Source organism: Danio rerio, chromosome 14 (genome assembly GCF_049306965.1).
Source record: "Danio rerio strain Tuebingen ecotype United States chromosome 14, GRCz12tu, whole genome shotgun sequence".
NCBI classification, from domain to species: Eukaryota; Metazoa; Chordata; class Actinopteri; order Cypriniformes; family Danionidae; genus Danio; species Danio rerio.
The window spans coordinates 5,382,196-5,409,928 of record NC_133189.1 but is presented as its reverse complement, the minus strand read 5'-3'; the positions used below and the strand labels follow the sequence as shown (position 1 = coordinate 5,409,928).

The following is a 27,733-nucleotide window of genomic DNA, read 5'->3' as shown; positions in this document are numbered from 1 at the left end:
TCCTACCGAGCTGCACAATAGTGCCTGCTCACTATGGACATGTGATTTCTTTCTTCCAGGCTTTTCCATCATCTCCTCCCCTGGGATGCAGGATCCAGGAAAAAAAATACCTGGAACCAGGGTTTCCCCCCCACTTCTTTTGTGTCTGGGAGGTTCAAGACAGGAATGGCAGGATAAACGTTTTAGAGAGGCAGCAAACCTGACACCTTTGTTTTGTCCTCACAGGGCCTCCATATGCATGATGTGCGCTGATGGGACTCGGAAAGGAAATGAGGGACTTTTTTGGCCTTTTGAAGGTAATTGTGCACACTGCAAAGAGGGAATGGTGGAAAAGAAAATCACTTGATAATGATTTAGGATTTAATGCATTTCCTTTTATCATACTTGCAAACTTGATCTGAAGAAATGAGGGTATTTAATCATTTAAACAGTTGTGATATTTGTGATATCCATGCATAGGGCGCCAGAGTAGAGAGGGAGGCGTCCGCGACAACTCCCTCACCACCCGCGTCCTCATAGTATATGAATGTGTCTGTGGATGAGTGTGTATGGGAGTTTCTGAATAATGAGAAGGGCAACTGCTGCATAAAAACCTATGCCAACTTATCCAGCATTTGCTTTACGCAGTGGATGCCCTTCCAGCCGCAACCCAGCACTGGGAAACACCCATACACTCTCACATTGACACACATACACTATGGCCAATTTAGTTTACCCAATTCACCTATAGCACATGTCTTTGGACTGTTAAGCCTGGTTTATACTTCTGCGTCAAGTGACCGGCAAAGCCAATGGCACATGCAATGTGCATAGCTGTGCATTTATACTTCTGCGCGCTGTCTCTGTTGGTCTGCATTAACACTTCCAAAACGCTAGTTGGCAGTAATGTGTTAATGTGTCTCTGTGTCGAGTTTCTTCGCTGGTGTTTTGTTCTTTCTGAACGCTTCCGGGATGTGCAAGTGGCTCAAACTCGCTCATTTTGAGGCAGGAACCGGAGGACGACTTTAACTATGAGGTAAACACAAAACTTTCCATCTGGAGCTCTTTCACGGGGCTCCACACTTGTAAACAATCGCTCCATCTGGCTCGCGAGGCTCTCAGTCCCGCCTAGACTCGTCAGTAAAATTTTTTTGAGAGGTGCACGTCAGCGACGCCGATGGTCAAGGCGTAGGCCTATGCGTCGACGCGTAGGCTGCACCATAGCAAACGCGGGCGTTTGTCGCAGAAGTATAAATCAGCCTTAGGGAAACCGGAGCACCTGGAGAAAACCCACACCAACATGTAAAATCCACTAAGAAATGCCAACTGACCCAGCCAGACTCGAACCAGCAACCTACTCACTGCGCTACCATGCCGCTAAGTTAAACTTTTAAAAAACTAAACTAATTAAATTTTAATTCCAAAAATAAAAATATATAAGAAACGTTTTTGAGGTGGCGCAGTGGGTAGCACATTCGCCTCACAGGAAGAAGGTCGCTGGGTCGATCCTCGGCTCAGTTGCCGTTTCTTTGTGGAGTTTGCATGTTCTCCCTGCATTCGCGTGGGTACTCCGATTTCTCCCACAGTCCAAAGACATGCGGTACAGGTGAATTGGGTAGACTAAATGCCAAAAATTGTCCGTAGTGTATGAGTGTGTGTATGTGTGGATGTTTCCCAGTGATGGGTTGCGGCTGGAAGGGCATCCGCTGCGTAAAAACTTGCTGGATAAGTTGGCGGTTCATTCCGCTGTGACGACCCCAGATTATTAAAGGGACTAAGCCGACAAGAAAATGAATGAATGAAGAAACGTTTTTGATAGTCCAAAGTTTGCAGATATGATTGATAAATATTTCATAGATTATACGTTATTTGTTTTTAAAAGAAAATGTAAATCATGCTAGCCCATGCTGCTTTGTGATTTGAGTTACTAGCTAGCACCAAAGTTTAACTCTCTTAAAAATATAAACTTTAATAGTGATGCTTGGCTTGAATTGCAATGCATAACACATATTAAATATTAAAATGATTAAATATTTAAAATCCCTAAGATTCAACATTAACTTGAAGAAAGAAGCACTATAGAGCCACCGGAGCAGTTTGATCCCTGACTGAGGACTGTTTCTCCTCCAGAAAATCTCCCACCTATAGCCAGAGACGCTCATTTACGCTTCCAATCCCATACAGCATAATCCTGCTGTATCCGTGAGCAGGAACATGATGCTCTTCACTGTTCCTGCATTCCTCTCACAGTTGATCTGTCTCTCGCACTCAATCACTCCCTGCTTACTGTTTCTGCTCTGGATTCGTTCAAGGGGAAGAGAAAAGCTGAAACAGTAGTATTTTCACTTCACCCTCATGTCATTCCAATCCACCGCTTTCTTTCATGTAACACAAAGAGCTTCTCACGTCCTGATGTTGCAGACTTTGACGCATTCCTGGGTCAGCTTGTTGAAAAAAGTGAAAAACAACTCTCTTTTTTTTTTCTTTTTTTTTTTTTTTTTTGCAAGATATGGGAGATTCTGCAAAATTTACTGATTTCAGTTTCAGTTATGTGTATTTAGAAGTCTACACTCTCAGAAATGAAAGCTTTACAGTTCTACCAGAAAGACTGAGATGTCACATCATTCATAATAATTATCTCGTCAGCCTAGAACAACCAAGCAAGCCATATATATAACTCCATCTAAACAATCTGTTTTGCTGTACTCAGGTGATATTGCAGAAGTATCCCTCCATCCTCCCCATCACCACCACCACCAGGTCGGCCTCGTCTCCACTCAAGGGGTTGGCTTCGCCCTGCCTTCATCTTCAGGCAGGATCTGCCAGCTCATCCAGTTTTCTGCACTATAGACAGGGCTTCCGTCAAAGGACTTTATGAAAGGATCGTAACGAACTCGCATTTATGCAAACAATTCACAATAAATGTTCAAACGTGTATTTGCCTCTTAAAGTCTTCCTGGTAGAAATGAAGGTTCTGGAGCTGTCACTTTGGCAGTAACCTGTACATACAGTTGAAGTCAGAATTATTAGCCCTCATGTGATATTTTTTTCCTTTTTCAGATATTTCCTAAATGATATTTAAGCAAGCAATATTTTAGTGTATTTCTGATAATATATGTTTTTTTCCTCTGGAGAAAATCTCATTTGTTTTTGTTTTCAGGTAGAATGCAAGCACTTGGTTTAGATGATTGAAATGACTTTGAATGTGGCATGGTTGTTGGTGCCACACGGGGTGGTCTGAGTACTTCAGAAAATGCTGATTTACTGGGATTTTCACGCACAACCATCTCTAGGGTTTACAGAGAATTGTCTGAAAGACGGAAAATGTTCAGTGAGCAGCAGTTCTGTGGGTGCAAATGCCTTGTTGATGCCAGAGGTCAGAGAAGAATGGCCAGACTGATTCGAGCTAATAGAAAGACAACAGTAACTCAAATAACCACTCGTTACAACCGAGCTCTGCAGAAGAGCCTCTCTGAACAACATGCACAACATGTCGAACTTTGAAGCAAATGGGCTACAGCAGCAGAAGACCACAACGGTGCCGCTCCTGTTAGCTAAGAACAGGAAACTGAGGCTACAATTCACACAGGCTCACCAAAATTGGACAATAGAAGATTGGAAACGTTGCCTGGTCTAATGAGTCTCGATTTCTGCTGCGACATTTGGATGGTAGAGTCAGAATTTGAACATGAAAGCATGGATTCATCTTGCCTTGTATCAACTGTTCAGGCTGGTGGTGGTGCTGTAATGATGTAGGGGATATTTTCTTGCCACACTGTGGGTCTATTAGTGTCAATTGAGCATTGTGTCAACGCTACAGCCTACCTGAGTATTGTTGCTGACCATGTCCTTCAGTTTATGACCACAGTGTCTATCCAAGTTTTAGGAACAACGAATATTAACTTGACTTTTAGTTGATCATTCAGTATCAGAAGTGGCTTATATGAAAGGCAAAGGCCTCTAGATTACGCTTATTTTACCAAAATAAAATATGATCATGCCTTGATTTTTAATGAATTAATCAGGACAGTAAGGTCTGACTCTGCTTAGACAAAAGTCTTGTCACTTAACAGAAATAATGTCCAGTATAGAATATAAAGTCATGCTGCAGTGGAAACAGAATGAATATTGTGTCTGACTCTCATGAGCTTGGAGGGCTGCATCCATATGTGATACACACAAAGTGTATATACAATTGTGTTGTTTACATTTATTTCTTAGGGTTTAATAGTTGTAAGAAATGTTTGTGCAGTTTTTTTGCAAAACAGTGGACATTTGCCTTTTTTTTAAGGAGAGGACTTTAATTTTGACACTCAATTCGGGGAATCTACCACGGTGAACTGCGCGCTCCATCAGATCACCAGAGGAGCTGCGAGGGAGCAAACGTGACTTTGTGGTTTTCACTTTATTATCCTGTTTTAGGGGTTTACTGTAATCTGCTGGGTCTCCGGAGGCGGGGCCTGCAACACATACATCTCTGCAATGCCTCAAATCACTTATTAATAAAGTCATCTGGAACGGCAAAGAAAGCGTTCTTAAAGGACTCCCAGAGTTCATCAGGATTCTTTGAATTCATCTTCAATGCCTCCATCATCTTACCCCAGACATGCTCAATAATGTCCATGTTTCTTGACCTTCTTTGCTTTCAGGAACTTTGATGTGGAGGCTGAAGTATGAGAAGGAGTGCAATCCTGCTGAAGAACTTGCCCTCTCCTGTGTTTTGTAATGTAATGGGCAGGGCCGGCGCGTTCATAAAGGCGACCTAGGCGGCCGCCTAGGGCGGCAGTATAGAAAGAGCGGCGTCCGCAACACCCCCCTACCACCCGCGTCCTCAGTTATGTCCGCGACACCTCCCTCACCACCTGCGTCCTCAGATATATTCGCGCATAGGCGACAGAATAGAGAGGGCAGCGTCAGCAATACCTCCCTCTCTCCCTCAGCACCCGCGCGTCCTCAGTTATATCCGCGCATAGGGCGGCAGAATAGAGGTCCGCGACACCCGCGCGTCCTCAGGTATTTCCGCGCATAGGGCGGCAGAATAGAGAGAGCATGTCGGCGACATCTTCTTCCCTCCCTCAGCACCCGCGCATCCTCAGCATAGGGCGGCAGAATAAAGGTTCACGACACCTCACTTCATTTTCATAACTGGTCACTTTCGTTTTCACATTGGGGTTGAGGGCGGCGTGATCGTCCTCTGCCTAGAGCGGCAGTTCAGCTTGCTCCGGCCCTGGTAATGGGCAGTACAAATGTCTTGATACCTCAGGCTGTTGATGTTGCCATCCACTCTGCATATCTCTTGCACGCCCCCATACTGAATGTAACCCCAAACCTTGATTTTCCTTCACCAAACTTGACTGATTTCTGTGGGAATCTTTATTCTATTAGGCCTTCCGCAGGATGTGTGATGATTGGGATGCAGATCAACAGATGATTCATCAGACAGATCTATACCTTCTGCCACTTTTCCAAATGATCAACTAGAAGTTAATATTTGTTGCTCTTACAACTGGGATTGACGACAATACTTTTCAGTCATACTCACATGCAACTTCAGACCAAATATTCAAAATAGCATGGTAAACAATACAGTGTCACTGTTCAAAAATAACTGAATGTGTGAAAATAAAACCAACTTTACCTCAGTAGAAATCTTTATAAAACATATATCACCGAAAAGCTTATTGTTGAGCTTTTAGATGACGCATAAATCTCAAGTTCCCAAAAATGTACACTTAAGACTACAACTTTGACTTACAGTTTTGAGGTCTAGGGTCACTTTAGTGCACTTCCAAAAGTCCGATGGTCACCACTGGTTCACAGACCTTACACTATATATATTTATTGAAAGTGTAGCACAGATGCGGCTCAAGAGGCCTGCTGTCAGTCAAGCTTTGTGTCGAGGTGGTGTGGAAGATCTTCTCTCTGTAATTACACACCATGAGTGACGGGAGACGAGAGGAAGGGTTAGAGAGGCAGGAGGGTGACGGCTACAGTGGCACAATTAAAACAAAAAAGGGGGAGCATACAAGATCTGCTGCGCTCACACACACATTCACACGCTCAATCCATCACTCACCGTTCGCTCCTTTGAGACTCAGCGCTCAATGGCTGAAGGCTTTCTGATGCTGCGAGCAGGAAGACACCACCTGCTGCCTGATCTGACAACTTCCTCCACTCCTGAGACGCTTGCTTTTGATTGGACGGAAATGACAAGGGAGATATTGTTTTCTTGACACATGTCATGGTCTGCTCTCTCTTCTCACACACGCACACACATTCAATATCAGTTCTGTACTGAGACCTGAAGAAAGTATCTTTGGTAAGCAAGTCTAATCCTTGGAATTTTGGTGACGGGCAAGACTTGAGAAAGGTCTTGAGAGAGATTACTAACAAAGCGAGAGGTATCATGAATAGATAAAATGACAGGGTTGATTCAAAGATTTTTGTCAAATAATGGTTGCCCTGCTGAAAAATCCAGTTTAAAGTAGCCTAGGATGGTTTACTGGTTTTAGCTGGTCGACCAGCATGGTTTTAGAGGGGTTTTGGCCACTTCCAGGCTGGTTTCCAGCCATTTCCAACCTGGTCTTAGCTGGTCAGCCTGGAAAGTGACAGCTAAAACCATCTAAAACCAGCTTGACTATCCTGGTTTAAGCTGGACATAGCTGGTTTTGGCTTGGCTTCCAGCCTGGCTACGCTGGTCAAGCTGGTTTTAGCTGGTCATCTCCAAACCAGGATGAATATGGCTAGAAACCAGCCTGGAAATGGCCAAAACCCCTCTAAAACTAAGCTGGTCGACCAGCTAAAACCAGCCAACCAACAACTAGGCTGGTTTAAGCTGGATTTTTCAGCAGGCTGAAGACGATTAGCAAAAAGCAGATGGACAATTATGTACATGCACGAAGGATGGATGGATGGATGGATGGATGGATGGACGGACAGATAGTGTTGAGGAGTAGACTCAGCTACTAGATTAGCTTTAATAGCTTGAAGCTCAGCTACTTATGATACAATGCAGCCTTTCCAGTAATAAGCTATTTTCTTCCCAGCAAATAGCAGCGTATAACTAAAATAAGTATTTGAACGATTTCCAATTAACGTGAAGAACAATATGTCACTGCTTCAATAAAATTTCTTATCAAAATGGAGCTTTTTGTTACAGTGCAACATTTGTTGTATTTTTGTACTTTGACTCTTGATTTGAACAGTCCCTTGCCTTTTTAATGTGTAATAACACACAAAATCTTTGACATCATAATTGTATTTTACATTTAGCATGTTTGTAGGAAATTAGCATATTTGAACCAATTTTGTGGGGAAATTATTTTTTTTAAATGAAATGTCAATGTTTTGTTCTGACCGCTTACCTCTGTATGGACGGCTTTCCAGCTGTTACCAGTTTGTCCAGCTGGTCAATCTGTGTTTTTTAAACACTATCGATTGGGTTTAGGGAGGGGGTTGTGTGGGGTTATTGATCAGTTAGTTGACAGTGACCTCTGGTGGAAAAACGCGAGAAGAGCAGGCGCGAATGGCACTCGCAAGAGAAATCTGAGATCTCAAAAGCATACACAGCAGCCTCCAGTGGATTCGCGAAAACAAAAACCGCAAAAAATATGCGCTCTCCAGAAATGTGCGTTTTCAGAACAATCCTGGGTTGGGAAATTCAATGGACTTCAAAACACCAAATTGTTGACAAACTCATATACATTTATTCACATCTATATGACATCAATTTGACAAAAAAACAAAAAATGTTGACATTGATTTGATGTCAATTGAACGTCAAACATATTGGCCAGCATATACATTAAACCAATACCAAGGTGGGACTAACTTCCTATTTTCACCCAATTACCACTGGAAAAAAATTGCAATCCAATCTTAATCCAGTTTTGATGAATATTTGATGTCAAATTGATGTTAGAGGTATAGTAAATAGCCCACTAGGTATAGGATAGATAGATAGATAGATAGATAGATAGATAGATAGATAGATAGATAGATAGATAGATAGATAGATAGATAGATAGATAGATAGATAGATAGATAGATAGATAGATAGAGTTGGGGAGTAGCTACAGTAGTTAAAGTGGATCAGCTACTGGATGGATGGATAGATAGATAGATAGATAGATAGATAGATAGATAGATAGATAGATAGATAGATAGATAGATAGATAGATAGATAGATAGATAGATAGATAGATAGATAGATAGATAGATAGATAGATAGATAGATAGATAGAGTTGGGGAGTAGCTACAGTAGTTAAAGTGGATCAGCTACTGGATGGATGGATAGATAGATAGATAGATAGATAGATAGATAGATAGATAGATAGATAGATAGATAGATAGATAGATAGATAGAGTTGGAGATAGATAGATAGATAGATAGATAGATAGATAGATAGATAGATAGATAGATAGATAGATAGATAGATAGATAGATAGATAGATAGATAGATAGATAGATAGATAGATAGACAGATAGAGTTGGGGAGAAGCTACAGTAGTTAAAGTGGATCAGCTACTGGATGGATGGATAGATAGATAGATAGATAGATAGATAGATAGATAGATAGATAGATAGATAGATAGATAGATAGATAGATAGATAGATAGATAGATAGATAGATGGATAGATGGACAGATAGAGTTGGGGAGAAGCTACAGTAGTTAAAGTGGATCAGCTACTGGATGGATGGATAGATAGATAGATAGATAGATAGATAGATAGATAGATAGATAGATAGATAGATAGATAGATAGATAGATAGATAGATAGATAGATAGATAGATAGATATATAGATAGAGTTGGGGAGTAGCTACAGTAGTTAAAGTGGATCAGCTACTGGATGGATAGATAGATAGATAGATAGATAGATAGATAGATAGATAGATAGATAGATAGATAGATAGATAGATAGATAGATAGATAGAGTTGGAGATAGATAGATAGATAGATAGATAGATAGATAGATAGATAGATAGATAGATAGATAGATAGATAGATAGATAGATAGATAGATAGATAGATAGATTTCTGACATTTTCGTTTTTTTTTTCTGAAGGAAGTGAAGCTTGCACAATACAAACACTACCATTACACTGTGAAATGTGTTTTATGGCTCCATTATGAAGCCAACAGTCACACTTTACAGCTTGATCATGCGCTCACAGCCCAAAATTCTCTTTATTACCAAATGCAATAACAGGCGAAGAGGGGAAAAAATGAAGCCACGTGACAGAAAAACACATTAACTTCATAAATTAATCTCTCTTCAACCCATTTTAATGATTTAAATAAAAAGAGAGATCAATCTGCTAATGGTGTGTAGCCATTTTTATTCATTACAGAGATTCACGGCAACAAAACAACACACAGCCATCTTTCACTCTGACAATTAATCCCAATTTGGGACTCGCGGAGGAACACTGAAAAAAATAAAAAAAACTCCGATCAGACCCCCCCAACCCCCATAACAGGGCGAGTAATAGCATTTCATTTGCTGTATAAATTTTATCCTGCTCGACAGCGTCTGCTCTCAGGTCTCTGATTACAGCCTGACCACACTGCCATAAATCTCGTTTGCGCGTGCTCCCTATCAGCACTTAAATCTGTGTCCTATGCTAATGTGTGGGTGGGGCTAAAGAGTGAAAGGTGGGGTCACAGAACCTCTGCTCTCTTTCTGATTTCTGAATGTAATCTGCTCGGCAGCATGAATGCTAATTAGATTCAGTGTTGAATATACATGACAGGGAGTGCTGTTTACTGGAAGAGCGAGGGTCTGCCATTTAAATTCAGCTCACGTCGGCAGACACAATAACCCAAGCACACAGCCATGCGCTCAAGTGCATTTGTGTATCTTGCTCTATCGTTTTACGGCCAGCTCTGTTGCTGCGGTTTATTTGATGGAGTCACAGAGATGATTGGAGCTCAAACTGCAGTTTGAATGGGGAATACCAAAAACTATCAGACCGCAGAACACAAAAACACACCAAATATAAGCAGGATTCCAATCAACAAAGATGTCTCTATATATATCCAATGGATCTGTGAGCCATGAGAACAACATTCTGCTGCTACATATTCTCTGAGGGGAACTTTTATTGCTGAGAGGTTCACAATAAAACAGCTAGTTTGGGAATGTTTTGCTCCACTGAATGAAAGTAGGTCCAAAGAAAGATTTCCGAGCAACACACAGTATCATTTACTCCATGATTCAACACGCATGAAAGTCACTTATTTTATGCCTGAATAAATCAGGCATCTTGATTGAATCGGTTGAATGAAGTGTGTTTTGTGACTCATACACAATGAATTTCCGTGGTCCCTCACTATAACGCAGTTCATTTTTTGTGAACTCGCAGTTTCACCGATTTTTTTCATGCAATTTGACATGATTTTTTGGTAACACTTTATAATAACTACACAATAAGAATCATTTACTAAGCATTATTATCTAGTGAATTCATTATCTGTTAAGCATTAACTCTACATTAATAAGTGTTAGTAAGCAGTTTATAACTGCAGCTACAAATGCTCTATTCTTGACTTAAAAGCACCTATATAATGTGCTTAATAATTGTATTTTTATACTTGGTTAATGATTTATTTTTCATTACTTAATGAAGTATTGCATTATTTACAAACCATTTTTATTTAAGAGTAGTTGAGGGTTTTTAGGATCATTCAGAATGAGTTATTAAACGATTACTGCATTTGCTCTTTGCAATTCTAATTTATTCACAGCATTGTGCAAAAGAATAAATACACCCTTATTTACTAAAAAACATAAACTTCCTTTGGGTAGAGCTGTGCATAATTGTAAACAATATTGCAGAACATATTGGAACTGAACCTACAACATACAGGTCTGTAAATCATTCATGAAACTGTTCAATTATTAAGACATTTTAAGGAAAATAAACATTTACATTTTTTATAAAATTTGCTAGAAAGATTTTGACAACTAGTTCAACATTTTTGTATGTAATGACTCAAATAATAAAATGAGTGACTATTCAGCATTTACAAGTTTATTTAATTTTGACTGACATGACATAAGCAAATGATAATTTATTAAATAGCAGAGAGTTGTATGAAAGCAATTGATGCACGTCCAAAAGCATCTGCAGTTTATTGGAAGGAATGAGAAACTGCTACTAGGATGTGCACAAATGACTAATTGTTTTGAGAAATCCATTAACTGTTGTGCAAATATAAATACTGTTGTGAGAAATGCATCAAAGCGACTGAGAAAAACTGTAATGCCTGTATGAAAAAAAAAGTGTATAAAGTGTGTAGTGAGGGGTTTTACAGCCTTAAAAGATTTACAATAATTGTTAAACAATAAAGCTGACTACTTTGTGGATTTCACCTATTGCTGGTAATTTTTAAAACATAGCTCCTGTGAATATTGAGGAACCACTGTAGTTGAAACAAATGGTTGACAAACAGATAGATAGATAGATAGATAGATAGATAGATAGATAGATAGATAGATAGATAGATAGATAGATAGATAGATAGATAGATAGATAGATAGATAGATAGATAGATAGATAGATAGATAGATAGAGAGAGTTGGGGAGTAGCTACAGTAGTTAAAGTGGGTCAGCTACTGGATGGATGGATGGATGGATGGATGGATGGATGGATGGATGGATGGATAGATAGATAGATAGATAGATAGATAGATAGATAGATAGATAGATAGATAGATAGATAGATAGATAGAACATTCCTTTAGGGGTGATTTTAGAGTAGAAAAACTAAATTATAATTTTCCTGTAATATTTTACTTTGCCATACTTTGTGTCTATAGGGCGTGCGTTAAAGCTATATCTGATTTGTTTTTGCACACACTCATGGGTGATACTCCATTTTTTACACCTCTAATCCTGTGTCCCTAAGGCCACCTTATTTAAAACCATGCAAATTATGTAATGAGAGCACAGCACAGCCTGAGGAGCATCATCCACACCCCCCAGAGGATCTTCATACATTCCAACAACCTTCCATCTTCCTTTGCCTTTGGGGCTCAGATAATTATTCGTGTAGTTTCACTTCTGTTGTCCTGAGGGCTCGCTCATCAAAAGTTTGGCTACTCCGTGCAAAGATCGTGAGTGCCGAAGATCCCGACGGAGCTTTTAGCTGACTGCGAAACTCAAACCCAGTCTACTGAGCTGGAAACAAATGCACAAGTACCACAGTCATTAAGCATATCTGAGTGGCTCCGAATTCGAATCTAATACCACCAGCGAATCATGCGTGATGATTTATTTTCGACTTCTTCATGGGACGTTTTGTGCAGCATGTTTCCGGAGCAGGCGCTAAATAACTGTATAAATCTCTGGGAGAAAAGATAGTCATTAGGCGATTGTGGTAATGGGCCATGTTCCTGTGTCTCTTTTCTGGTGATGGAGGAACTGGAGGGAACCGGTACATAATTGGCTGTGTCGCTTCGTTAGCCATTTTTTAATTAGCATAAACAAGTCTTATTCATCAAATGTTCAGGCTCATTAGTGACCCATCTCTGCTAATTGTTCAATGGCAGACTGAAAGAACTGTGTGTGTGTGTGTGTGTGTGTGTGTGTGTGTGTGTGTGTGTGTGTGTGTGTGTGTGTGTGTGTGTGTGTTTGTGTGTGTGTGTGTGTGTGTGTGAGACAGAGAGGAATAGAAATGGTTCCTGTGGGACGGTGATGGTGTGATTATGATGGACAGCATGTTGTTCAGCTCCCTGCTAGATGGGATCTTTGGTCTTCTTACAGTATTTGAGTCAACTAAATGGCTTGTATGTTTACCATACAATATTTCATGGCTGTCTGGAAAACTCACATATAAACGGTCAGCCGTGACATTAAAAGGTATGTTATTCTGAGAAATTAGGTTCCATCAAATAGCCCAGTTTGTCCTACCTACCTCATTTTTGTTTTTGTAGAATCCCCTGTTACAAAGTTAGATGGCCACCTGGCCATAGGGAAGAATGCGGAAAACCAACTAACTTTTAAATGATTTTAAAAATGAAAACATAAAACAAATAGACGACAGCTCCTCACGAAACTTAAAGAGCCCATATTATACATGAAATAGGGTCATATATTGGTTATAAGGGTCTCCAAAAACAGTCTAATATGCATGCAAGGTCAAAAAACACTTTCATGGTCTTATAATCTGCATTTATTTTTACCTAATTATCCCAGCGACTCCCGTATGAATCGTCCAGTGATTCATTTGTTCCCAAACCCCTCCTTAGCGCGAAGCTAATCTGCGCTGATTGGACCGATGACAGCCTGTTGCGATTGGTCGACTGCCTTCAGTGAGAGAGTGAAATGTCCAACAGCTAATCAGCAATATAAAAGTAATCACAGTTCATACACGCTCGATAGTGTAGGCGTGGATTTTAGCTGCCAGTGGGTCATTGTAAATACAGTCGATGGACTTGAAAATACAGACGATTAACTATTTTATTGAGCAAAAACTCCAAAAACTGTCGAGGACTCACTCTGCTCTTTTCACAGACACAAACACACACACACACACACATTGCGATCGTCCGCGCACACAAACACAAAAACACACACAGACCTACGAGCGACAACGCGCACGCGCGCACACACACACAAACACACACACATACCTCCGGACGACAGCGCACGCACACACACACTACCCTCGTCCACGGAGCTCCGTAAACAAAGCAGCATGCGCCGCGTGACTTTGCACGCGATAAGAGAATATAGCCAGTTAACCTGATACAGTACACGCGGTTACAAGAAATAAATCACAACTAAATACATTTGCAAGCTAGAGTCAACGAGGCAACAACTTTAATCGCACGTACTGTACTTACACTTGAGAAATGGAGGAAGAAACCCATCCTGACGTCCATCAGTAAGTTACTCTTTACTGATCCTTCCTTTAACAAACGCCGATGAAGTATTCTTTGTAGCATGTAGTTTGCAGACGTTTCCAGTAGTTTCCAACTGCTTGGTTATAATGCTGAGGTTTCATCTTTGGGTAGAGGCTCGATAATATCCATCTGCAGTGTGACTTCAATCGACCGGCATGTTTGTGTGCGTGTGTTTGTGGGTGTGTGTGTCTGGGTTACTGCGTCAGAGGGCGGGGCCTAAGGTTTGAAATCTCCCGGGTTTGCGCGTGCAAGTGAATAACTTGGTTTCATTCGTACGTCATGGCGAAACACCTAATGACTCGGTATCAAGGCGACAAATGCTATGAGTCAACTCTTTTATAGATGAATCAACCGTTTTAAACACTGTACACTTACAGATTCAAGCCTTAGCTGGATACTTCACTTCACTTAGAGCTGTGTTACACACTACATGGAGGGGAATTTTCAAAAACCCATAATATGGGCTCTTTAAAGCAAAAGATAAACAGAATGTCCAGGCCTGGTCCTCTCTCATCTTCCACCACTGTCTCTCCTTCTTTTAAAGTGCAGAGCTCCTCCATGGGACTCGAGGTCGGAGTGCGGTGCAGGTGCTTGTCATTGTCAAGCCCGGCCTCATTCCGTTTCCATGGCTCTCGACCCCGCACACTTGCCACGTACCCCTATCACCCCTTGTAGGTTAGGGGCATATCGAGTCAGCACCTACTACCAGTGAAGAGGTAGGGTAATGGGGTGTTGATTAGTTGACCTGCGAGACCTGGGCAAGGAGATGGGAAAGAAAAGAGGAGAGACAGAAGCAACAGAGGGAGGGCAGAGAGAGAAAAAAAATTGGGGTTCGGTTCTCCAGGCACTGGATTTAATCTAACCAAAGAACTTTCTTCCATTGCTTTTCATATCGAAGTTGATTTTTACACTGCACTATGTTGGTTTTTTGTAAACATCAGATTTTTATGCGATGGGTTGTTAGCCCGACGTTCAACCCCCAACCTGGACGAGGACATACACACATACACTACAAACAATTAAGCCTACCCAAGTCACCTACATCACCGGAGCGACCTTCTTACCGTGAGATGACAGCAATACCCATTGTGCCACTGTGTTGCCCAACAAAATTACTTACAAACCCCCATGAAACCAAAAAAAAAAAAAAAAACAGCCTAAACAATTTATTATGATTTTTAAATGCCTCTGTTTTCACACTAAAACAGGAAAACTGCCTTTTATCCACTTGCTAGAATATTTTGATATATATATATATATATATATATATATATATATATATATATATATATATATGTATATATATGTATATATATATATATATATATATATATATATATATATGTATATATATATATATATATATATATTTACAGTTGAAGTCAAAATTATTAGCCAGCTTTTTTTCTTTTTTTCTTTTTCCCAAATGATGTTTAACAGGGCAAGGAAATTTTTACAGTATGTCTGATAATATTTTTTTCTTCTGGAGAAAGTCTTATTGTTTTATTTCGGCTCAAATAAAAGCAGTTTTTAATATTTTGGATACATATTTTGGATACAAATATCCCAGTTTCATGGTGTTGTGATTACTGCTGTAAAATATGTTCTTTTGAAATGTCTGGGTAAAAAACAAGAACTTTTTCCCGCTTTGAACACAATGGCTGCATCCAAAATCCTATACTTCCACACTATAGAGTTTGCTAAAAACAGTATGCAAGTATCCAGATAATCTACTACTTCCAGTGAGATTTTGAAGTGCGCATATGATGGATGCTACGCTATCCCATGATGCTCCGTGAGAGGTTTCATGAACGGGAGTGATGCGGGTTTGTCAAGTTTGTCAAGCGATTTCAGACGCAGCCAATATATATATATATATATATATATATATATATATATATATATATATATATATATATATATATATATATATATATATTGCATATATATAAATATTTTAGAACAGTGAACATTTCAGGCTAAATAATTCAAATGAACCATTCAAATGAAAAAAATCTTACAGCTGTTTTAAAACCTTGACTTTTCCAAACTGAGTTCAAAGGTATACCTTGAAAATGGTTATCATCCCATGCCTATTAAGATAAGCCAAACATGCCCATCTACAGCAGATGCGTGAGCTTCCACTTTGTAGATTATAAGCTCCATTTAATTAAGCGAAAACACTGAAGAAATGACTGGAATCTGTGTTGAATAATAAGTGCTGAATATTTTAAAAATGTAACTCTGAAAACATAAGCATATGGCGCTTTGGGAATTTGTGGGCACACTTGTAAAATGCAAGTTCAGTTCCCTGAGAAGCACTCGGTTTAACTGTGTTAATGTATAAACAATACATAATGACCTAAAAATGTTGTTTTAAATATGAATACAGAAAGACGTTCATCTGATTAACTGCAGGATATTACTATATATTAATAAATTGCATTTCTGTTCTAAGCATTGCTGTTTTATTTATTTATTTGTTATTTTGTGTATTTATTTGTTCATTCATTCATTTATTTTTTCCATTTTTTAATTATGTATTAATTTATAAGCTAATTAATTTATTTGTTCATTTATTTGTTTGTTTATTCATTTATTTATTTGTTTGCTTGTTTGTTTATTTATTTATTTATTCATTCGCTCATTCATTTATTTTTTATTTATTCACTTATTTGTTTGTTCACTGATTTATTTATTACATTCATTCTTTACTTCAGTCGTTCATTTATTTAATAATTCGTTTGTTTGTTTATTTATTTATTCCATGTTCATTCATACATTTATTATTTATTTTTTTATTTATGTATTTATTCATTCATTTCATTTATTCACTGGTCATTGATTCATTTGTTCGTTCATTTATTCATTCACTGTTCATTCCTTCACTCATTTATTTGTTTGTCCATTCAGTCATTCACTGTTCATTCATTCATTTCATTCATTTATTTACGTTATTTATTCTTCATTCATTCATTTGTTTATTCCTTCTTTCATTCACTTGTGTTCGTTCATTTATTTCATTTATTAATTTACTTTGTTCATTCATTCATTTATTTATTTGTTCATTAATTTATTCATTTGTTCATTGATTTAAAATTTATTCGATCATAAATGAATGAATGAATGAATTAATTGATATATTTATTAATTTCACACTCCCTATATCTATTTTTCTTTTCTAGGAAAAGTAAAACAAAAGGATTTTACTTCCCATAGATTTTTTTTTTTCTTCCTGAAGAATTCTGAGCAGGATTATGCGAGGAGAGAAAAAAGCAAGGTTGGGATTTGTGTTATAATCGGTCTGTGCTGATGAGGCTGGTTTCTTTGAGAGAGTTTTGTTTCTCCTCTGAGACGGAGCCTTCGGGGAATCTAGTATTCACTGACTACAGTACAGCAGAGTTTAATAGTAAAACACTTAATTTTCTTCTAAAAGTATTTTCTTCTATTTTCATCTAAATATGTGATTCTAATTAGAAGTTCATCCTAATAGATTTTTTTTTTTTGCCAGTAAGTATCAGAGGATCTGTGAAATGTCATGTTTTTGAAGTCGTATTGAAATCAAAATGTTCTTATATTTTAATATATGTCATATTGTAGTGATTATTATGAATGAAAAAAACAAGTCGGCATGAACTCAAAATGTCTTATTTTCAAAGTAGTTTTTGTTATAAACCATGTGCACTTCATTGCTTTGAAAAATGTATAAGCCTTTATAATCTTTGATCAAAATCCATAACCTTCCCTCCCCCCTCGAAAATACTTTTCTTCACTTCTAGTCAAATGGAATGCCTTTAAGGCAGGACTATCACTGCTGGAGGGTGGAGTTATCCATCATCAAGGGTAGAGTTATAAGTTGTTTACGGTGGAGCTATCAGTCCTTTAGTACAGGGTTATTAGTCATTGAGGGTGGAGTTATCTGTTATTTAGGGCGTGGCTATCAGTCTTTCAGGACGGGCTTTCAGTCATCAAAGATGGCGCTATCATTAATGTAGGGTGGGGCTATCAGTCATTTGGGGCGGGGTTATTGGTTATTGTGGGCAGAGCTATCAGTCATTTAGGGTGGCGCTATCTGTCATTTAGGGCGTGGCTATCAGTCCTTCAGGATAGAGCTATCAATCATTGAGGGTGGCGCCATCTCTCATTAAGGGCGTGGCTATCAGTCCTTTAGGGTGTTGTTATTAGTAATTGAAGATGGTGCTGTCAGTCATGTAGGGTGGGGCTATCAGTCTTTTAGGGCGGGGTTATCAGTTATTGAGGGCGGAGCTATGAGTCCTTTTGAGCAGGGTTATCAGTCATTGAGGGCGTGGCTATTAGTCTTTCAGGACGGGGCTATCAGTCATTGAAGATGGCGCTATCAGTCATTAGGGTGGCCCTATCTGTCATTTAGGGCGTGGCTATCAGTCCTTCAGGATAGAGCTATCAGTCATTGAGGGTGGCGCCATGTCTCATTAAGGGCGTGGCTATCAGTCCTTCAGGGTGTTGTTATTAGTAATTGAAGATGGCGCTATCAGTCATGTAGGGTGGGGCTATCGGTCTTTTAGGGCGGGGTTATCAGTTATTGAGGACGGAGCTATGAGTCCTTTTGAGCAGGGTTATCAGTCATTGAGGGTGGAGTTATCTGTCACTTAGGGCGTGGCTATCAGTCTTTCAGGACGGGGCTATCAGTCACTGAAGATGGCGTTATCATTCATGTAGGGTGGGGCTATCAGTCATTTGGGGCGGGGTTATTAGTTATTGAGGGCAGAGCTATCAGTCATTAGGGTGGTGCTATCTGTCATTTAGGGCGTGGCTATCAGTCCTTCAGGATAGAGCTATCAGTCATTGAGGGTGGCGCCATCTCACATTAAGGGCGTGGCTATCAGTCCTTTAGGGTGTTGTTATTAGTAATTGAAGATGGCGCTATCAGTCATGTAGGGTGGGGCTATCAGTCTTTTAGGGCGGGGTTATCAGTCCTTTTGAGCAGGGTTATCAGTCATTGAGTGCAGAGCTATCAGTCATTTAAGGCGGAGCTCTCTGTCCTTTAGGGTGAGCCTATCAGTCTTTTAAGACAGGATTATCAGTCCTTCAGGGCAGAGCGATCAATGTGTGCTAACCTTCCCTCCTTCAATTGACTTCTCTCCATTTCCTGTGATGTGCTACTGCGTGAAAGCTGGGCTATTTGGTCTGTATCGTTGTCTGTACCTCTCTTGGTTTGCAAGGCAATATTTTGAATCTAAATATAGGGTGATTTCTCTCTCTTGTCATTGTCAGGCTCCTCAATAAATTATCACATATATGCCAGGGTTCTGGTGGCACTTATGGTGGAGAGTATCTTCCATAACTGGGTGCCAATCAAATTTGCCACAATTTTGTTAGCAACACTCAGTGTATACGACACTGTGTTCCAGTTCCAGCCAATCAACAACTGGAGTTTCCCAAAACCATCATTAGCCAACTAATATGTCAAGTTCCTGTTATAGACTTAGTTCAGTTATTCAGTGTTTTCCAAATGTATCGTTCAGAAACAAATATTGGCAAACAGCGTCACAATCTTGTGTGGTGGTGCTACTTCAGAGCTGTAGTTAAAAGCAGAGTTACTGACTGTGTTCTGTTCTGCTCTCTGCAACTCTCACAGGGTCACCCACTGAAGCTAAGCAGGGCTTCGCCCACTCAGTATCTGGATGGGTTGCTGCCAGAAGTGGTGTTAGTGAGACCAGCAGGGGGCGCCAAACCTGCAATCTGTGTTGGTCCTAATGCCCTAGTATAGTGATGGGGACTCTAAGTCTTTCGGATGAGACGTTAAACCGAGGTCACGACTCTCTGTGGTCGATAAAAATCCCAGGATGTCCTTCAAAAAAGAGTAGGGGTTTAACCCCGGCATACTGGCCAAATCTGCCCTCTGTCTATCATGGCCTCCTAACCATCCTCATGTCATAATTGGTTTCATCACTCTGTCTATTTTCCACCAATCAGCTGCTGTGTTGTTGTGAGGTCTGGCGCAATATAGCTGCCATCGCGTCATCCAGGTGGATGCCGCACACTGCTGGAGCTTGAGTAGATTCCCCCAAAAATGTGTAAAGTGCTTTGAGTGTCTAAGAAAGCGCTTTATTAATGTAAGCAATTATTATTATTATTATTATTATTCCAAGTTATTCCCCTATCCCCTATTCCTTTCACACACTTCACCATCCACTTATAGATGATTTTAAAAGATTCATACTCTCATATTTTTATTAAAGTTTACTTTAACTCTTGAGTGTTCAGAGTGAAGAACAGTTGTGGTCCCTTCTTAGTGTCCCAGAAAACATCTATAGCATTACCAAAAATGTGACTTTTATCGTTTAAAATCTGTTAGATACTGACTGGTTTCCTTTAGTATCTTTGATCTTTGTGGTGGTAGTGAGGCCAGCAGGGGGCGCCCAACCTGCGGTCTGTGTGGGTCCTAATGCCCCAGTATAGTGACGGGGACTCTATACTGCTCAGTGAGCGCCGTCTTTCGGATGAGACGTTAAACCGAGGTCCCGACTCTCTGTGGTCGTTAAAAATCCCAGGATGTCCTTCGAAAAAGAGTAGGGGTTTAACCCCGGCATCCTGGCCAAATCTGCCCACTGGCCTCTGTCCATCATGGCCTCCTAACCCTCCCCATATCATGATTGGCATATCATCACTCTGTCTCCTCTCCACCAATCAGCTGGTGTGTGGTGTGCGGTCTGGCGCAAAATGGCTGCCGTCGCGTCATCCAGGTGGATGCTGCACACTGGTGGTGGATGAGGAGATCCCCCCCCCATTGTGTAAAGCGCTTTGAGTGCCCAGAAAAGCGCTATATAAATGTAACGAATTATTAATTATTATTATTATTATTATTATTATCAGTAGATTTTTGACTTCAGCTCATGAAAAATGGAAGCAAAAACAAAAGGGTTGGGTTTATATATTGCTGAGGGTATAATATTGTATTATTACAGTAATAGTTGTGGTGTAGACTTAGCTATTCTTTTACATTTAGCACTATTTTATATTATTGCGTTTGGTGTGAACCGACCTGAAATAGTCCACATTTGTTGCAGTGATGAGGTTCTGCATTCCAGCAGAGCACAGCAAAACCAGCACTACACAAAATACACCATATATTTCAATTCTTCTGGTTTACCGCACACACCGGGTGCATTTTCCCCTCTCAGAGGATAAAGACAGAGATATCTTCTCCTTTAAAACGGAGTGTAGAGAAGCAGAAGTCAGCAGATTGGGCAAGCAGACGCAGCACTGAAGTGATCCAGGCTCATCTCGCAGCTAAATGCGCAGAGATCTTTATGTAATCCTCCTCATATTAGCTCTTATGAGGAAAAACACACATCTAACGGCCATAAAGGACAGATATGATGATGATGGAACTGCAGACTCATGCTTTTTCCAGTGGTTTATGGGCTAATATTCAAAAAACGCTTGTCTTACCTGCGCATCAGCATGTTTCCACCGCAGCCGACTATTGATTTCTCTTAATATTCATTTTCACAACAAAAACTGCTTCTGTAATGCAAGGGAAAAAAGTAAGATAGAAGGAGAACAAATTAAGTAAACAATTAGCAAAAACAATTTAAACAAAGCATGACTTTTCTGACAATCATTTGGATTGTAGTCATATTACGAATCATTTTTGCGAAGCTTTATTTTTATTTACAAGCACTGTGAAATAGGAATCGAGGGCTTCTTTTTTTAAAACAGTTGTCGATAAAGAAAAAAAAAATGAATTTACAGTATTTTTAATAGCGTCTGCCAACCATCAATAACGTACCCATACTAACCAGCTAATCAAAATAAATAAACAGATAAATAAATACTCATAAGCATACAAAATTCAAGTATGTCTATGGGCACAAAAGTGTATTCCAACTCATAATAACAGATAAAATGTTTATTTTTTAATTTTTTTTAATAAATAAATAATGACTAATTATATATAAATGTTATATACATATATGACATTTACATTTTAAAAGATTTTCAAAAATGTATATATTTATATTAAATGTTTATAATATACATATTATATTTAACCTTTTAAATGAATACAAAATTGTATGAATATATTTGGTTTGGATGTGAATACCCTCAAATTAAGGCTGACAATTGGTAGTTAAAGCACTTCTAGCACATCGTAATTTCTTTTAAAATCGATCGTGTTGGTGTATAGAGACAAAAATGTTAGAATTGTGTCGATGTCCGAATATTTATGGACTTAACTGTATATATATAATCATTGACATTTCAAAAGATTTAACACAAATATTTTTTTTTTAAAAAGGGTAAAACTTACAGTATAGTTGTTTGAAGGACGATTACAAAGTAACTGAATATTTATTATATTGGCAGTGAAATTTTGTAGCTGCACTGTGATTCTTAAACAGGGTCAAACTAAACAGTTTGAAATGCCATATAAAACTGAAATCCTAATCTCACATAAATATCAGCGGAGATATTTTTAGATGAATGCATGAGGTAAACCCGACATGTCATTGCATCAAAATGTCACTTCAAAACACTGCGACACGTTTCTGTCGCCAACTTTTTTCCAAGGATATTTATAAACAGACTTTGGAGAGTTGCGTGGCTCTGATGCGCATTAAAATGACACGCAGAGACAGCTTTTCCTCTTTTTTCCGTTGTCTAAACTCACTGTATCCTCTCTCGTGTTTCTCCCGCAGGCGCTTGGCTTTGAGCTGCGTTCTGAAGACAACAGGCTCTCGTGTGAAGACTAAAGAAGAGCGAGCGTCACTTTAAGAGGCGAGAAGAAAATCCTGCTGTCAAAACACAGGTTTGTTGTGTGCGAGGGAAGAGTGCTTTACTGTGGCCCGTGAATGCTGTTACTTCTGCACAACTCTGTCACTATTAAAGTACACATGGAACCAAAACTAGCAATGTCGACTTTGTTAGCCAACAATGCTAGTTCCGTGGTGAACAATTAATCTGTGCATGTCATTAGGGGGGAAAATAGTTTGCCCTTATAATCTTTAATTGAAATCTGAAAATGCACTTCCTGTTTGTTTTTAGTTAAATTCTCAGATTACATCTCTCTGAGGTATTGGGCGTGGCTAACATACTTAACCACTCCCCTCAGGTTTCAGTTTTGACAAAAAGCAGAAATGGTGAGGAGAAGTCTGTTAGGCTGTAATAAGTCTCCTCAAACCCTTTTCTCGATCTTTCTAAATGAAATGCCGACTTTACTACATCCAATCAGCTTGCAGTAAAAAAAAAGCCAAGCCCACTGTTTTCTAATCTAATATTCCATTTCTCTACAACCTGAACCACAATAAAAAAATAAATGAATAAAAAAAACTGTCACAGCTTCCGGTTCATGCAGAAAGGGTTAGTTCAATCAAAAATTTTAAATGTTATTATTAGTGCTCGGGAATCTGTTATGGCGAGCAGCGGTCAGCCATGTTTGTGGGTTTTATTCAACCCAGGCTCATTCTGAAAAGGTACCCCTATATACATTTCTGGAGAGCGCCAAATGCGTCCCAGTGGCTACATTATTTTGCAGTTTTGGATTTCGCAAATCCACTAGAGGTCGCTGCGTACACCTTTTTCAAATCTTAAATTTCTCTCACAAGTGCCATTCGAGCCTAATGTTCTCGCGTTAATCCACCAGAGGCCACTGTCGACTGACTGACTGACCAATCAACTGACCCGCCCTCCTCCTTCCCTAAACCCAACCAATAGTGTTTTTAAAAGCACCGATTGACTAGCGCCAACCCACTTCCCTAAACCCAACCGACAGTTTTGAAAAGCAATCCAGAAATAAAGCCTTCGCGGCAGCCTGAATTTGACTACGTTTTCAGATTTTACCACATTCTCACCCTGTTATTTATTTGTTTATTTTAGTTTTTGGCTTCTGTTTTTTTCTTAACTGCTTTCTATAACCGTTCTTCGCCAGACTCAAACTCCGTCAGCAAAGTCGATTGCTCTCTGCATCTCAAGTTCGCCGACATACGCGGCGAGCTAACTGGACAAACTGGTAACAGCGGGAAAGCCGTCCATACAGATGTAAGGGATCAGCTGGTAAGCCTGAAAAGAAACGCCATCATACCACCCTCAAGCGTTACATACGTTCCTCTGGCTACATAATCTAATAGAAATCTATACAGGGTTACATTTTCAGAATATGTTGGATTTATTGTAATAACTTTTAAAAATCATCTTACGAACATTCATTCATTCATTTTCTCTCAGTTTAGTTCCTTATTTATCAGGGGTCACCACAGCGAAATGAACCGCCAACTATTTCGGCATATGTTTCACGCAGCGTATGCCCTTCCAGCTCAAAGGTAAAAGCCTTACATAAGGCCTTGAGGCAATCAGATGTAAAACACAATATTTAGGAGTGATTTAAGTACACGACACGACACGAACACGACAGGAAGGTTAAGGAATAACTCACTTTATTTTGATATGTTATTTCTAAAAACAAGACAATATCTTTACTTGTCTAGAAAAATGCACCTTGATTTAAGAATTTTTAGATCAGAAACAAGACAAAAACAGATTTTTTTATAGTTTACCCACTTACACACACACACTCGTGTTTGACACGTGTTATTGTCCAGAAACTGAGTTTGTCTGCCTGTTAGCGGCTCTGCAATCATACATCGTGTGTTATCAGGAGATGTCTAAACCCTGCGCCGTATTTCTCATTGTCTCCGGGCAAGAGGTTAACCCTGCTTATTAATTCATCACTCTGGAGGGGATGTTTGCGCTTCTGCCCTTCGCCTGTTGCTTTTAAAGGATAAAGTGGCATTAGTGAGGGCAGAGATAGCTATCAGCATTCTGTGTGTTGGTGTGTGAAGAAAAGGAAAGAGGATGCAGAGCGTCGACATGGAAGATGCAGTTAAATAATAATTAGCTGCATAACAATGATCAATGTTAGAGAGTAAAAGTGTGTGTGCGTCTTAATTGGTTATTGGTGATATCAGCAAATAAAATAAAAAAAAAATTTTACACTTAAAGTGACATTTAAAGGCTTAATTAGGTTTTATTTAGACAAGTTAGGGTAATTAGGCAAGTCTTTGTATAACGATGGTTTGTTCTATAAACAATTAAAAACAATTATTGCTTAAGGGGGTTAATAATATTGACCTTAAAATGGTTTAAAAAATATATATAAACTGCTTTTTAATCTTGCCAAAATCTCAGGAAATATATATAATTAAAAAAAATTAAAACAAATTCTCACAACAGATTCAAATACAAAAACACACGCAAATAGTGCGGACCTCAACGGAAATGTGCAGGGGACCCCAAAAAGTGATGAATCCAAAGGCTTTCCGTATAGAGTCATCAGTAATTTAATACGTTGATTGAGCATTTTGTTAGATTATTAGAGGTAAAAATCCTAACAACAAGTAACCACATGATCAGGAGATCAGGAGAAAAAACTCACCTCTCAGATCTCCAACAACCTGACTCTAAACAGGAAGCAGCAGGTGCATAAATTTTTGGGGTCCCACAACCAGGGGCGTAGATTTAGCATGGACAGAGGGGACGTGTCCCCACCAACTTCCATTAACTATTGAAATGACTCCACAAATAGTTTAATTCACTTTAAGAAAAAATTGCGCTGTCACGGATAAAAGAAGTGCAAATAAAGCAGCATTTACATTTAACAAGTCAAAGTGAACAAAATTGTCACTTTATGAATATCTGGCACCAAATATAAACAGTAATAACGAAAATTGCTGCGATAAGAGAAGCTGCGCGAATCTTTTCTTCATTTAACAAATGACTTGTGCTCAGAAGGCAATCCTGACACACAATGTATTGTGTGGTGGCGTTTGAAAGCGTGAGATGCGGACAACAGACGCTCTTAATTCTGGAGGTCATTAATAATAAAATAACACTAATACTGAGATGGTTAATGCGTTTAGAATGACCAAAACAACATTTCAGATGTTTTACAATGTGCTGAGCCTGCTGGGTTTGTGCATTCGCACACATTTTCATGATCTCTTATGACAGAATCAAATGACCTTTTTTAATGCACATACTGGAACTTGTGCGGTATAGAGTGTTTCTATTGTAGTTAATGTGCATCTTTTCTTATCGAATAAAAAGTTTATCCTCCTCAGTTAAGCACATGTTTTTTGTGGTCATTTTCAAAATGTATGCGCTTAGTGTTTCCATCAACCAATTTTTTTTTTTTAATGCGCATAGTCCAAATGCGCATAAAAAAAATTGGTTGATGGAAACAGCTAATGTCAACAGTGTTTAGAAATTATAGAAATATCAAAACAATTAAATGATTTATTCTCAAACAACTCATAAGACATTTTTAAAACACCCAACATCAGAACAAAAAACACTGATTCACTATTATTACAAGACTGTCAGGAATACTCAGTTCTGATTGGTCAGTCGTGACGTTCCAAGAAATGTTATTCGAGATAACAACTACTAAATAACAGAGGCTAGTTTGGCACTATCTTGTAAATAAATAACACATTGGTTAGTGAATGATCCATTGAGCTGGTTTCATTTCCATCAGCTTTGCGTTTTTTGTATCTTGTGCCATAATGTGAATGAATAATGTGCAGGTTAGTGGATGATCCATTCACCTGCCTTTATTTCTGTCAGTTTTGCAGTTAAGTAAAGAAGTAAAAAACTATTATGGTGCCGAACAATGTTTTGTGTCTAAATGTTTTGTGTCGAGCTGCTGTAAAAGCCTGATAAACTTTATACCGCGATAACAACAACACCTATTTGGAGCATGTCCTAAAAAACTAAATTGTGTCAGGGTCTGTTCTTTTAATTTTGTCCACATATGCAACTCACAAAATCTAAAAACACATTGTAGGGGTCATAATGATTGATTTTTTTTCCTTTTATGCCAAAATAATTTAAATTTTAAGTAAAAATTCTTAAAATGTCCTACTCTAAATATATAAAAGCTATTTTTTATTACTATTAGGCACTGCTATGCTCTTCATTTAGACAATTTTAAAGTTGAATATCTCAATATTTAGTTTTTTTAAAACCTCAGAATAGTTGTATCCCAGCCATGCAGTATTATAATATCATAACATCAATGGAAAGCTTATTTATACAGCTTTTTCTGTGATGTATAACTCAAGACATTAATTACGTTTGTATGGATTTAAGGCATACCTGTCAACCCTCCCGTTTTTCTCAGGATTCTCCCGTATTTTATAGTTCTATCCCGCTATCATCCCATAAAGATATTTTCCCGCATTTCTCCCGTATTTTCAGTCTTTCTCTGAAGGGTAGCAAATAGACATTGAAGAGCAGATTCTCCCTATACGCAACCCATACCGCCAACCACCAGAGGCCGTCCCTTGCTCTTAAATGCGAGTCTGTTCTGTGCTTTTGCTTTGTTTAAGCACAAAAACACTTTGAAATAAATCTAAAAATGGCGCGATTCCCTTTCCATTTCATTACAGGTGCCGTCACCCCTCCTATGCAATCCTCAGAACAGTCATAAAGGGGTGCATGACTGTCAGCTGACGCGCTCCATAGTGATAAATAGAAGCTGTTTCCCAAGTGGATTCTGTGCACGTGATTTGAAGCGGAGCGAAAGTCTGGCTTTTGGGTGCTTTATTATTATTAATTATGTGACATATACACATAATTAATAATAATAACATCTAATGATGTCGATCTTGGTGGGTTTTTTTTTTTTTTCAAACACAACTAATTTCGCCTTAAATGAGCAAAATAAGTTAGGAAAGCAATCAAATGCTTTCATTATAATGTTGAATGTGTATTTCATGTGATCACAAAAAAAAATCTAAATATATAAGAGATTAATTCATTGCTCTTTAATCAAAATGTGTAAGTTATACAGTGAAG

At 38.8% G+C, this 27,733-nt stretch overlaps 1 long non-coding RNA gene across 6 annotated transcripts in view; it reads left to right on the top strand.

Annotated features, from left to right (window-relative positions):
- LOC137487507 (uncharacterized) overlaps positions 1–23,182 on the top strand; it is a 255,307-nt gene extending 232,125 nt beyond the window's left edge. For 4 of the 6 annotated variants that reach the window (XR_012390167.1, XR_012390165.1, XR_012390169.1 and 1 more), the window contains 2 exons: positions 226–296; positions 22,579–23,182. This is a non-coding gene — a long non-coding RNA (uncharacterized lncRNA). The remainder of the gene's footprint in view (positions 1–225; positions 297–22,578) is intronic. The other 2 variants (XR_012390163.1, XR_012390173.1) reach the window with 1 other exon arrangement.
- The last annotated feature ends 4,551 nt before the right edge of the window (positions 23,183–27,733 follow it).